At 46.9% G+C, this 13189-nt stretch overlaps 1 protein-coding gene across 4 annotated transcripts in view; it reads left to right on the plus strand.

The window, feature by feature from the left end:
- The window catches only part of LOC126266784 (irregular chiasm C-roughest protein-like), a 1732081-nt gene that overhangs the window by 875130 nt on the left and 843762 nt on the right, over window positions 1–13189 (plus strand). The window contains exon 5 of one of the 4 annotated variants that reach the window (XM_049971327.1): window positions 215–286. The exons of the other annotated variants lie outside the window; for them this stretch is intronic. The gene's annotated coding sequence lies outside the window, so the exon portion shown is untranslated. The remainder of the gene's footprint in view (window positions 1–214; window positions 287–13189) is intronic. 4 annotated transcript variants of the gene reach the window in all.

The following is a 13189-nucleotide window of genomic DNA, read 5'->3' on the forward strand; positions in this document are numbered from 1 at the left end:
ACTTCTCTTTCTTCAAAATATATAATTTTTATAATACCTTAATCAATTTAAACAATTAACATGACGAGTATTACTTACATGTGACATTCAGCTCCGATGAATGAAATGTGTTGGTAGCTGTTTCCATGTATCGTTGCTTTGCAGTCATTTTTATTTATCTCTGTTTCCGATCGCAAGGTGAACATATTTAAGTGGTCTTTTTTTTCATTTTCAGGTAAAGCACCGCAGTGGCGCACGTTTCGTCTCGTCGCCTACAGTGGAGCCTGCAGACTGTGTACACAACCACGTGAGAAAATTTCACATTATTTCAATCCCGATAGAATCTGCAGCAACTATATTGGTGCTTTTTGGTGGAGTACGAAATACCACATCTACTATTCCTGTTGGTGGGGGAATAAACAAAATACGTTATTGGGTGTATAACCATTTGAAGCACAAAAAGAAGGCTTTTGGGGGACACGTGATTGAAAAAGGTCGTTCTGTTACGTAACGACATAATAACTATGTACACATGAACAAGTTGTGCTTTACTTGCTGGTATGTTGTTTCGAAACACAAATCAGAACAATTAATTTTGTTCTCTACCGCTCCTCTCTCTCTCTCTCTCTCTCTCTCTCTCTCTCTCTCTCTCTCTCTGATCTTCATTTAGTGGGATTCACACAATCTATCGTGAACTTACCGAAGGAACAATTTCGCCCTGTCATTTAGGCAAATCTTGGAAAAAGAAAAGAATCTGTGCTTGGATGTTCACTGTCTACAATCGTGTTCCCTGGAACTCAACAATTTTTTACATTAGACTATGGTTCTGTGTATAAAGATAAGAATTTTCGCTGGGCTCTGATAAGTGTCTCTTGCCGATGTCACTTTGGTTAAGATCTTCCGTTTGATAATCGCCTCCGGGTGTCATTTTGGTTGAGATCTTCCGTTTTGCAACCGCCAATGAAAAACATCGCCTTCCCCGCCTCTACTCAGAAACTGAGTCCAACGCTATACAGTGATCAGCACCCACAGGACAGGAGCTCCATCCTCTCAACTCCATATAAATCCGAGCTATCTAAAACAAGGCAGACGGAGCAAATGCTTTGTGGTCTTGTGTGATACCGTGCCGTTCCTATCGATTCGTAAGATGAGATGTCTGCTCTGGAGTTTTTCGCATACTCGTTGGTCCAAAACCGAACTACGTTGCCCATTTTAATGTGTTCGACGTGAGTACGAAAATACTTACCGAAGCACCTTAACTTCTCTACAGTGCTATATGTGAAGATTAGTACAGTGTAGAAGAAATTGGAGAACGCTATAAAAACAACATAAAGAACTACGAATTCAAAACGATAATATACATGTAAAGATAAAGGCTGTATCGCTTTGAGCAGATTTGATAATTGTGTGAACAAAGCACAGCATAAGTTAGGTTTTCTTGATTTTAATTACAGGATTCGGTCTAATAACGTTAGCTTGAGATTTGAAACACTGTAAGGGAGTAGCTACCGCCGTCGTTTCGCTGGTGAGCTGACTCTGATGGTAGATATCTATCTTCCTGTGTTCTTTGTTGGAAGATCTCAGAATTTTGTCCCAACCGGAAATTGCAATTTACTCATGTTGTAAACCGTCGACTTCTTGTTATTTTAAATAAACGACAAACGTCTATGCCGAAGCGGCGACTGTGTAGAGAAGTAGGAGGAAGGTGTAACTAACAGCTTCAAATAAAACATTTTTTTTAATTTTCACTTTGGCTTCCACTTCGCGATCAATTGGATCTTACTTTCCGTATAGCCCTAGTATATCAGTAAACCGCTGAACCAAAATTTTATGACTACTGACCACCGCGAGATTGAATGCCGCCTGTTGGAATTGCAGGGACTTGCCGCGATAGGGAAAGTATATAAACGGAACAGAGACCTATGGGGAATCTTTTTAGCCATGATACGGGCCACAAATGGGGAATTCCATTGAAATAAGCGACACTGGCAAAAGGGTAGACTGATTTTGCCTGGCACCTGGGATTTGACAGCTTCGGAACGCCTAAGATATTCGGCTGTGTCGTACGCTACTGTCGTGAGCTTCTATGTATAGTGACTGAAGACGGTAAAATTACGACTAGGCGACAAGGTTTCGGGCGTCCATGTCTCGTCATACAACGTGGAGACAGGAGGCTTGCCCGCACTGTGAAGCAAGACAGGCGGTGATCTGTGGCAGGTCTGATTACAGAGAACAGTGCTGATGCACGCACAAGTGTTCCGGAGCACCTTGTTCAGCGCACATTGTTGGGTTTGGGGCTCAACATGCGGTCGTATATTATGCTGCTGAAATGTAGGGTTTCGCAAGGATGAAATGAAGAGTAGAGCCACGGGTCGTAACACACCTGAAATGTGACGTCCACTGTTCAAACTGCCGTCAATGCGAAAACGAGGTGACCGAGACGTATGGCAATGACGAATACATGCTTCCAATGTGTGTTCACCGCGATGTCGCCAAACACGGCTGCGACCATGATGTTATAAACAGAACCTGGATTCATCCGAAAAAATGACGTTTTGCCGTTGGTGCACCCAGGTTCGTCGTTGACTACACCATCGCAGGCCCTCCTGTCTGTGATGCAGCGTCAAGTGTAACCGCAGCCATGGTCTCCGAGCTGATAGTCCATGCTGCTGCAAACGTCGTCGAACTGTTCGTGTAGATGGTTGTTGTCTTGCAAATGTCCCCATCTGTTGACTCAGGGATCGCGACGTGGCTGCACGATCCGTTACAGCCATGCGGATAAGATGCCTGTTATCTCGACTGTTTGTGATACGAGGCCGTTGGGATCCAGCACGGCGTTCCGTATTACCCTCCTGAACCCACCGATTACATATTCTGCTAACAGTCATTGGATCTCGACCAACGCGAGCAGCAATGTCGCGATACGGTAAAACGCAATAGCGATAGGCTACAATCCGACCTTTGTCAAAGTCGGAAACGTGATGGTACGCATTTCTCCTCCTTACGCGAGGCATCACAACAACGTTTCACGAGGCAACGCCGGTCAACTGCTGTTTGTGTATGAGAAATCGGTTGGAAACTTTCCTCGTGTCAGCACGTTGTAGGTGTCGCCACCGGCGCCAACCTTGTGTGAATGTTCTGAAAAGCTAATCATTTGCATATCACAGCATCTTCTTCCTGTCGGTTAAATTTCGCGTCTGTAGCACGTCATCTTCGTGGTGTAGCAATTTTAATGGCCAGTAGTGTACTGCCGGAAGTGTACTAAGGACTTGTTGAATTCTTACTACTCCAAAGGTGGATCAAGACGCTACTAATCAGGTGGTCAGAACGTTTTTCATCTTCAGTGCATTTACTGATTTGGTTCGTTTCGACTCTTTAGCCCCACCATTGATTTGAATGTAGACTTCCCCGCCATACAGTGCTGATAAAATACTTTCGCGTTTTGGGAGCAGGAGACAGTGTTGATTTACCAGACTTTTGGACAAGTCTCATAGTCACTATCTTCTTGCAAAGAAGACTTGTAGAAATGTCGCATTATCTCAACACTGTCATCTGTATGGGAAGTCGACAGCGTTTCATCGCGATGTATTTGTTCACTACGACTTCTTCTTACTAGCGCCTACAAATTTCCTTGCCTGTAGTGTTTCGTCGTACCAGAGTTATAATTTTGCTGGTGTCCTCCCGGCTACGATCTCCCCATGTGATGTAGTTGCATATATACTGCACTCCGGTATACTGAATTTTTTTCTTCGTGCTCCAGTTGCTTTCAAATCCTCCCTGGCTCAATATTGATGCAGGCATAATTCCGCAACGCTTTACTTGTGCTGCTGTGATGTACACAGGAAAACCCCAGCTGCATCTGTGCGGCTTGCGATATACGCCGGCAGTGTTTTCGATGGTGCCCGTGCTGTGGATTCGCGACTTGTGGCGCGGTCCGTCGCCAAAGCGGACAGGGAGCGCGGCGTCCTTGCGGGGGACCGACCGCAGGGAGCCATTCACGTGCGGTGGACGCGGACACAGTATCGGATTTTGCGTGCCGGCGCGTGCTCTGCCGCCGCCGGCCGGCTTTGTTCGCGCTCTATTTTCACGGACGCCGCTATTTCGGGCTGGCGCTGCCGACGCAAATAGCGAGACACTGCACCGTGGCACGCCGAGCCACCCCAGCTGAGTGACCCTGCCGCGCTGCCGCCGCGAACGACCCCTTCATCTGCCTGCCCAGTAGCCTCAGTCACAACGGAGGCGTGCTTCCAAAGGATTATATACTTTGTTCAGCTTCCACCCAGATTTAGTACATACCCTGATAAAAAAAAAGAAGGCATGATCGCAAGATAATGTAACTTCGCTCACTTACACACCACCTGCAGGTATTTAAAAGATAAGATAGGATATTGCAGTGCCTGTGTTTTTCAGGCACTGCAACATGGTATTTATTTGCCGATACCTTAAAGTAGTAAAGGAGTTTTGCTATTTGGGAAGCAAAATAACTGATGATGGTCGAAGTACAGAGGATATCGAATGTAGACTGGCAATGGCAAGGAAAGCGTTTCTGAAAAATGGCTCTGAGCACTATGGGACTTAACTTCTGAGGTCATCAGTCCCCTATAACTTAGAACTACTTAAACCTAACTAACCTAAGGACATCACACACTTCCATGCCCGAGGCAGGATTCGAACCTGCGACCGTAGCGGTCGTGCGGATCCAGACTGAAGCGGCTAGAGCCGCTAGGCCACACCGGCCGGCGCGTTTCTGAGGAAGAGGAATTTGTTAACACCCAGTATTGATTTAAGTGTCAGGAACTCGTTTTTGAAAGTATTTGTATGGAGTGTAGCCATGTATGGAAGTGAAAGATGGACCATAAGTAGTTTAGACAAGAAGACAATATAAGCTTTCGAAATGTGGTGCTACTGAAGAATGCTGGAGATTAGATGGGTACATCACATAACTAATGAGGAGGTATTGAATAGAATTGGGGAGAAGAGGAGTTTGTGGCACAACTTGACTACAAGAAGGGATCGGTTCGTAGGACATGTTCTGAGGCCTCAAGGGATCACAAATTTTGTACTGGAGGGCAGCGTGGAGGGTAAAAATCGTAAAGGGAGACCAAGAGATGAATACACTAAGCAGATTCAGAAGAATGTAGGCTGCAGTACGTACTGGGAGATGAAGAAGCTTGCTCAGGATAGAGCAGCATGGAGAGCTGCATCAAACCAGTCTCAGGACTGAAGACCACAACAACAACAACCTGGCAAGCGACTTTCTAGCACAACGTCTGGCCTGTACCCGAATATACACTATGTGATCAAAAGTATCCGGACAAACCCAAAAAGATAGGTTTTCTGTATTAGGTGCACTGTGCTACCACCTACTGCCAGGTACTCCTTATCAGCGACCGCAGTAGTCAGTAGACATCGTGACAGAGCAGAATGGGGCAATCCGCGGAACTCACGGACTTCGAACACGGTCAGGTGATTGTGTGTCACTTGTGTCATACGTCTGTACGCGAAATTTCCACACTCCTAAACATTCCTAGGTCCATTGTTTCCAATGTGATAGTGAAGTGGAAACGTGAAGGGGACGCGTACAGCACAGAAGCGTACAGGCCGACCTCGTCTGTTGTCTGACAGGGATCACCGACAGTTAAAGAGGGTCTTAAAGTGTAATAGGCAGACATCTACCGAAACCATCACACAGGAATTCCGAACTACATCAGGATCCACTGCTAGTACGTTACAGTACGCTTGTTCGCCCATTCCTTGAATATTGCTCACCAGTGTGATATCCGTACCAGATACGGTTGATAGAAGAGATAGAGGAGACCCAACGGAGAGCAGTGCGCTCCGTTACAGGATCATTTAGCAATCGCGAAAGCGTTACGGAGATGATGGATAAACTCCAGTGGAAGACTCTGCAGGAGAGACGCTCAGTAGCTCGGTACGGGCTTTTGTTAAAGTTTCGAGAACATGCCTTCACCGAGGAGTCAAGCAGTATATTGCTCCCTCCTACGTATATCTCGCGAAGAGACCATGAGGATAAAATCAGAGAGATTAGAGCCCACACAGAGGCATATCGACAATCCTTTTTCCCACGAACAATACGAGACTGGAACAGAAGGAAGAACCGATAGAGGTACACAAGGTACCCTCCGCCACTCACCGTCAGGTGGCTTGCGGAGTATGTGTAGATGTAGATGTAGATGTAGATGTAGATGTAGAGTACTATGATAGTTTGGCGGGAGATGAGAATACTTGGATTTCATGGTCGAGCGGCTGTTCATAAGCTACACATCACGCCGTAAATGGCAAAAGACGCCTCGCTTGGTGTAAGGAGCGTAAACATTGGGCGATTGAACAGTGGAAAAGTTGTTTGGAATGATGAATCATGGTACACAATGTGGCGATCCGATGGCAGGGTGTGGGTGTGGCGAATTCCCGGTGAACGTCATCTGCCAGCGTGTGCAGTGCCAACAGTAAATTTCGGAGGCGGTGGTGTTATGGTGTGGTTGTGTTATTATGGAGGAGGCTTGGATCCCTTATTGGTTTGCGTGCCACTATCAAAGCACAGGTCTAAATTGATGTTTTAAGCACCTTCTTGGTTCCCACTGTTGAGTAGCAATTCAGAGATATCGATTGCATCTTTCAACACGATCGAGCACCTGTTCATAATACACGGCCTGTGGCGCTGTTGTTACACGACAATAACATGCCTGTAACATCCCTGACCAGAATCCTATAAAACACCTTTGGGATGTCTTGGAACGTCGACTTTGTGCCAGGCCTCACCGACCGACAGAATAACTTGAAATCAGTTTATTGGTTCTTAGTCCGTTATTGATTTCCACTCTACTATTAGGGCCGCAGTTATGGTTTTCTTCAAATAAACAAACTTTTTACATTTGAAAAAGTTTCCTGCTCGAGAATTAGCAGCCGCAACACTTCCCACTCGCACGATCTTGCGTACCAACACAGAACACAGTACAGGTCGACAATGGCAGTGTCCCATTGATGTTTTGCTGGCGGGAACAGTCCAACCCGCACGTCGTCAAGTGCCATGTAAATTAAACAGGACTGCAGACTTGGTATGAGAAAAACTGCCCTTGTGCGATCTTCGCAGGAGTTCATTGGGGGTTGTTCGGTGGTAATCATCCTTTCTGCAAGCGCTCGCAGGAAGTGACTGTAAACTGAGAGACAGTGGTGCTCCCGGAAAAGAAACGGCTTCGATAGCTTAACTAACGCCAGACGCCGCCGTCTCGAGAAGCCGAGCTGGATCCCCGTCTCCCCTACACCCACCCCCTTCGAGGCGCCCTTAAACGGATGCAAATGAGATTTGCGTTGCGGAAGAGAGTTATTGGGCGCCGTGGGGAGCGCCACGGCAGAGCGCCACCCCAGACCGAGTCAGCATTCCCGCCCCGGGGTCTGCATTCGCACTTGGATCTGCTCAGCTTAAACTGCTCAGCGCCCGTGCGCTGCCACCTTCCCCTCTCTACACATCCTGACTCTTCTTACGATATCCAAAGCTACGACGATATACGAGGGTATATCAGTAAGTATCTACACTTTCGTTGTAACCGTCTTTAGGTTGGCAGTACGACTTAGTGCACTCGGCAGCCGGCAGATGGCTCTGTTCTCTTCGCCTGTGGCACGTTTAAGCATTGTCGCATCTGTTCGTTCGGATCTCCCCCAAAGTAAACGTGGCTGTGCTACTACCCGATTGCGCTAGTCGATAACAGCGTTATTTAATTTATTTTCGGTGGCATAAAGGCGTACCAGCGATTGAAATCCATCACATCTACATACACACTAATACTAAGCAAGCCACCGTACGGTGCGTGGCGGAGGGTATCCTGTACTATTCGTTTCCTTCTGATCCTCACGCAAATAACGCAAGGGACAAACGACTGTTTATATGCCTTAGTATTAGTCCTAATTTCTCGAATCTTATCTTTGTGATGCTTAAGGTCTCTAAATCTACTCAATAGCGTTCTTCGAAAAGAACGTCACCCTCCCTCTATTGATTCCCATTTGAGGTCCCGCAGCATCTCCGCAACACTTGCGTGTTGTTCAAACCTACTGGTAACAAATCTAGTATCCTACCTCTGAATTGTTTCGATGTCTTCATTTAGTCTGATCTGGTGCGGATCCCAAACACACGAGCAGTACTCAAGACTATGTTGCATTAGCGGCCCGCATCTCGTGGTCGTGCGGTAGCGTTCTCGCTTCCCACGCCTGGGTTCCCGGGTTCGATTCCCGGCGGGGTCAGAGATTTTCTCTGCCTCGTGATGGCTGGGTGTTGTGTGATGTCCTTAGGTTAGTTAGGTTTAAGAAGTTCTAAGTTCTAGGGGACTGATGACCATAGCTGTTAAGTCCCATAGTGCTCTGAGCCATTTGAACCATTAGCGTCCTATATGCGATCTCATTTACTGGTAAACACCACTGTCTTAAAATTCTTCCAATAAACAGAAGTCGACCATTCGCCTTCACTATCACAATCCTCACGTGCTCTTTTCATTTCACATAGCTGTGCAATGTTACGCCCAGATATTTAAGCGCCGTGACTAAGTCAAGCAGGACACTACTAATGCTCTATCCGGAAATTACGGGTTTGTTTTCCTTACTCATCTGCATTAACTTACTTTTTTCTACGTTTAGAGCCAGGTGCTTTTCATCACACCTACTAGAAATCCGTCTAAGTCACCTTTCGCTAGAGCCACGGTCTTCGAGTTATTCAAGAAAAACGTACAAGTGTGAACTTCAAACGCACCACCAGCTCCACAGTTATACCTCCCCAGTCAGGGTTTCTAGTAATTTGTTCATGGCACTCCCTCCTACCACGGTGCAAAAATTTCCAATTACACTAACTATTCCCAGAATTCTGCGTTTGTGGTCTCTGTTGATTGGGCTATTACACCACCACCACAGTCGGCTATTTCATTCCCGCGGGGGTAGTGAAAGGAAAACGACTTTTGTAAACGTTGCGGTAAAACTAATTACGTCACCCTTACAAACAGAAAAGTTTTCTAGTCAGGAAGCCTGACCAATACTAGGATGTAATTGTTTACTTTATGGTGATAAAATCCACAAAATTGTTAGGTAAAATTTACGCAAACTTCGGTTTTACACTTGTAAGTGCCATAATAAGCCGGCGGCGTAATATGGCTTGTAAGCGAACATAAAAAAAGATCGAATGTGGGAAATAATTCGCGCAGTCGCAAATTTTTGTACAGTTGTAGGAGGGAATGTCATAAACCACATACTAGAAATTCTGACGGGGCGCGGTGGGGGGGGGGGGGGGGGAGTGCCAAAAAGAGTGGCATTGTATTGCACTTATGTACGTTTTTCTTGAATAACTCGAAAAGTATGGCATCTAGTGAAAGCGTATCTCAGTACAAACTTAAGTACATTAAATTTCCTTCAAAAAGATCATTTTTCCTGTAGGACTAATAATATGAACGTGGCGAGCAACAGAAAACGAAAATATCGTGCACTGAATTTGAAAGTAGCATGGGTTGCATAAAACGCATCGATAGGGGCAGTTGAATCACTTTCTGTGTTGTATTATATTGTATGTTAACCGGGGACCTAGAAACGACGGAGAGGCTATGCTCCCACCGCAGCCGCAGTGGTCCACAGCCCCACGACGACTACCGCAGTCCACTTCACCCCTCCGCCGTCCCACACCGATCCCAGGGTTATTGTGCGTTTCGGTCCCCGGTGGACTCCCCTCCCTCCCCCAGGGAACGTCTCACACCAGACGAGTGTAACCAGTGTGTTTGCATGGTAGAGTAATGGTGGTGTACGCATACGTGGAAAACTTGTTTGCGCAGCAATCGCCGACATAATGTAGCTGAGGCAGAATAAGGAGAACCAGCCCGCATTCGCCGAGGCAGATGGAAAAACACGTAAAAACCATCCACAGACTGGCCGGTTTACCGGACCTCGACACAAATGCGCTGGTCGGATTCGTGCCGGGGACCAGGCGCTTCTTCCCGCCCGGAAAGCCGTGCGTTAGATCGCACGGCCTACCAGGCGGGCAGCAGGCGGCGTAATAAGTCTTGTCAGTGAACATAAAAAAAGATCGAATATGGGAATCATTTCGTGCAGTCGCTAATTTTTGTACAGTGATAGGAGGGAGTGTCACGAACCACATAATAGAAATTCTGACCAGGGGGAGGGGGGACAATGTATGGGAAAAAGAGTGGCTTTGAAGGTCATTTTTGTACGTTTCTCTCGAATAACTCGAAAAGCGTGACATCTAGTGAAAGCGTATCACAGTACAAACTTAAGTACATTAAATATCCTACAAAAAGATCCTGTTCATTTTTCGTGTAGGACTAATAAGATGCACGTAGTGAGCAAGGGAAAATGAACTTATCGTGCATGGTATTTGAAAGTATTGTGAGTTGCATAAAACACATCGATAGGGGCAGCTGAATCACCTTCTGTGTTACTTCGTGCTACATGTATCTAGCGGAAAAACCAAGAAAGTAACATCAGATCAGAGCCCATACGGAGGCTTACCACCTACTGCTGTTTCCGCTGGCCGGCCGTGGTGGCCGAGCGGTGCTAGGCACTTCAGTCCGGAACCGCGCGACTGCTACGGTCACAGGTTCGAATCCTGCCTCGGACATGGATGTATGTGGTGTGCTTAGGGTTAGTTAGGTTTAAGTAGTTCTAAATTCAAGGAGACTGATGACCTCTGATGTTAAGTCTCATAGTGCACAGAGCCATTTGAACCATTTGTTTCCGCGAACGATTCGCATCTGGAACACGTAAAGGAGACGTGACCATAGTACATAACGTTTCCCTCTGCCACAGAGCGTAATGTGGCTCGCAGAGTGTAAATGTAGATGTAGATGTGAATGTAGTAATTCGCCAACCAACTAGCGATTTCTATGTGTCAAAGAGCTTATTGTCACAATTAGCTTGACGTCTGCGCCAGAGGCAGTTTCTGTATAGACCAATTAAAGCACCGAATCCGTCATAACGTTTGCGAATAACGAGTCGTTGAATGTGAGGTTGACGTATGACGGCATGAGTGATCACTGTAGCAGGACAGCGTACCTGCTCGACATCCCGCGCAGTGAAAGGCATTCCGACGTCCCGCCCGGAGCGGGTCTTTAACCGGAATGATTGTCGATTATTTAGACGGGTCCGGCCCGGCGTATAGAATCAGCGAGGGCAGCGGCGCAGAGATGCGTCCGCTAACCCCATCCCACCCGAGTCCCGTCCGCTGCAGCCATTTGTCGTGCGGCCGCCGGCCGGTCCTTCTATAAATAACGGCCCGGCCGACGCGGGGGCGAGGCTCGCGCCATAGTGTTGCTTTGATAAGTAGATTTATTAGGGCTGGCCCGTTTCAGCGTTTGTCATCATTAATAGCTGCAATTAGAGCGCGCCGCTGTGAATGCGCGTGCCTTTCTGCGCACATTCCCGATGCTCTGCACGCCGTTCCGGGCGCCCTGTGTCCCTGTCCTCTGTCCTGCCTGATCTGCGGACGCTGTCGGTCAATACGACCACGCGGGATACAGCCTGTGCCGTCCGGCATTCTTCCAGGACGAGCACTTGTTAACAGCTACGAGAGGCAGTCTAAAGTGTTAATTATTGCATCGAAATTACAGTGACCAGCCAGAAGATTGTGACCACCAAACTACTATCGATGAATATCCTTCCAGGGAACAGCAGAGTCACCTGGCGAGGAATGACTGCTAGTCAGACATGCGCACAGTGCATTTAGTATCAGTAAGGGTGCTGCCCGTGTGTAGAATGGGGAAGGCGCGCTATCTATCTGAGTCTGCTGAGTCTGACAAGGGAACCTCCCTATCGCACCCCCCTCAGATATAGTTATAAGTTGGCGCAGTGGATAGGCCTTGAAAAACTGAACACAGATCAATCGACAAAACAGGAAGAAGTTGTGTGGAACTATGAAAAAATAAGCCTAATATACAAACTGAGTAGTCCATGTGCAATATATGCAAAATCAAGGATATTCTGAGCTGTGGAATGCCGTGGTCCCGTGGTTAGCGTGAGCAGCTGTGGAACGAGAGGTCCTTGGTTCAAGTCTTCCCTCGAGTGAAAACTTTATTTTCGCAAAGTTATGATATGTCCGTTCTTTCATTGACGTTTCTGTTCACTGTAATAAGTTTAGTGTCGGTGTTTTGCGACCGCACCGCAAAACCGTGCGATTAGTGGACGAAAGGACGTGCCTCTCCAATGGGACTCGAAAACATTTGATCGCAAGGTCATAGGTCAAGCGATTCCTCCACAGGAAAACACGTCTGATATATTCTATACGACACTGGTAACGGCATGTGCGTCACATGACAGGAATATGTTGTCGACCCACCTAACTTGTACACTTGGCGAATGGGTTTTACGTTGCCCGATTTAGGTTTTCTTGTGGATGTGATAATCACTCTCAAAAAGGTGATGAAAACATAAGTGTGTGTCACATAAACTGAAACAAATGAATGCAATAGTTTCACAGTCGCACAGTTTTCCCTATGCTCTGTCAAAACATATGTTTCTAACGTTTTCAAATTTTTCCTTCTGTAACTGTCAAATCCTGCATATGTCCAAGCAAATCTAAACATGTCCTGGAATTATGGAGAGCGAAGTTGATTATGTGTGAGTGCCTGAACTTTGATAATTGTCTGAAAATAAAAAATTAAACTTTTCACTCGAGGGAATACTTGAACCAAGGACCCTTCACGCCGCAGCTGCTCACGCTAACCACGGTACCACGGCGCTCCAGAGCTCAGACTTCTCCCTTTGTTGCCTATGTTGCGCATGGACTACTCAGTTTGTATATTTTGCTTATCTTTTTCATAGTTCCACACAACTTCCTGTTATCTCAACGGATCTGTGTTCAGTTTTTCAGGACCTATCCACTGTGCCAAATTATAACTAAATCCGAGGGGGGGTGCGATGGGGAGGTTCCCTTGTGAGTGCGGGCTTGGCGTGAATTGTCGGGCGTCTGAGGAAAGCTCTGGTGAGTGTCAACACGTGGCGAAACCAAGGTGAAACCACGTCCGGACGTCATGGGTTTGGGCAACACCGACTCAAAGGAAGGCCTCGGCGCCTGTTCGTGACGTCACGTCAGCTAGGCACGGCGAACGCCAGGTCTGTTGCAGGCATACTCATAATAAGGGTGTCTCCCCCTCTGACGCAGGAAAATGTGGAACTATTGGCGGTAGTTGACCAACACAAATTGTTCTGA

Source organism: Schistocerca gregaria, chromosome 4 (assembly GCF_023897955.1).
Source record: "Schistocerca gregaria isolate iqSchGreg1 chromosome 4, iqSchGreg1.2, whole genome shotgun sequence".
NCBI lineage: Eukaryota > Metazoa > Arthropoda > Insecta > Orthoptera > Acrididae > Schistocerca > Schistocerca gregaria.